This window comes from Cervus elaphus, chromosome 30 (genome assembly GCF_910594005.1).
Source record: "Cervus elaphus chromosome 30, mCerEla1.1, whole genome shotgun sequence".
Classification (NCBI taxonomy): Eukaryota; Metazoa; Chordata; class Mammalia; order Artiodactyla; family Cervidae; genus Cervus; species Cervus elaphus.
The window spans coordinates 9,180,378-9,181,318 of NC_057844.1; the positions used below are offsets into that span (position 1 = coordinate 9,180,378).

At 33.3% G+C, this 941-nt stretch overlaps 1 non-coding gene across 1 annotated transcript; it reads left to right on the forward strand.

The window, feature by feature from the left end:
- Positions 1-282: 282 nt before the first annotated feature.
- On the forward strand, positions 283-387 carry LOC122687126. The gene has a single exon (XR_006339028.1). It is a non-coding gene; the product is annotated as a U6 spliceosomal RNA (small nuclear RNA).
- Positions 388-941: the final 554 nt, after the last annotated feature.

Here is a 941-nt window from a genome sequence, read left to right on the forward strand (position 1 = left end):
GAACTGAACTGAGCTGAACCATAGACCCAGTCATCCCCCTTCTGGGCATATTATATCAAGTGAAAAAAAGTGATTATCTTGAAGTGATAGCCACACTCCCAACTCCTAGAAAACTACTGAAACAGACTCAACAAGGAATAGAAAATCTGAATAGGACTGTAATGAGCAAAGAGATTGAATTAGCAATTTTTAAAGTTTCTGCAAAGAAAAGTCTAAGACCTGATAATGATGATGGCTTCAACTGTTAAGTCTACCAGGGATTTAAAAAAGAATGAAGATCAAGTTGTCTTTGGCAGCACATATATTAAAATTGGAATAATACAAAGAAGATTATCATGGTCCCTGCAATAGGATGATGTGCCGATTTGTTAAGTGCTCTATATTTTTCACGAGGGAGGGGACATATGTGTACTTATGGTTGATTCATGTTGATGTATGGCAGAAACTAACACAATATTTTAAAGCAGTTATACCCAATTAAACATTTAAAAAGAATTAAGGTCAATTCCTTCAAAGTCTTAAGAAAGAAAATAATTGTAGAAAGAGGAGAAAACATTTTTAACTCAATCTATGAGGCCCACATTACTCTGATACCCAAATCAGGCAAAGGTATCACAAGATCTTTAAATTACAGACCAAAACTTTTCATGTAAAAGTACACAAAGTTCTCAACAAAATAGTAAGAAGTCAAATCCCACAATGTAGCAAAAAGGATTATACATCATGACCAAATAAGATTATCTGAAAGACTCAAGGTTGAGTGAATATATAAGTATCAATCACTGTATAGCATCTTATTAATAAAATAAATACTCCCCAAATTCAGTGCCATTCTTCTCAATACTGTAGTAGTATTTCCTGCAGAAATTGACAAATTAACCCTATCACTCACATGTTAAGCCTACAATTTACATGTGAAGAAAACCTCCCAGAATAAATAA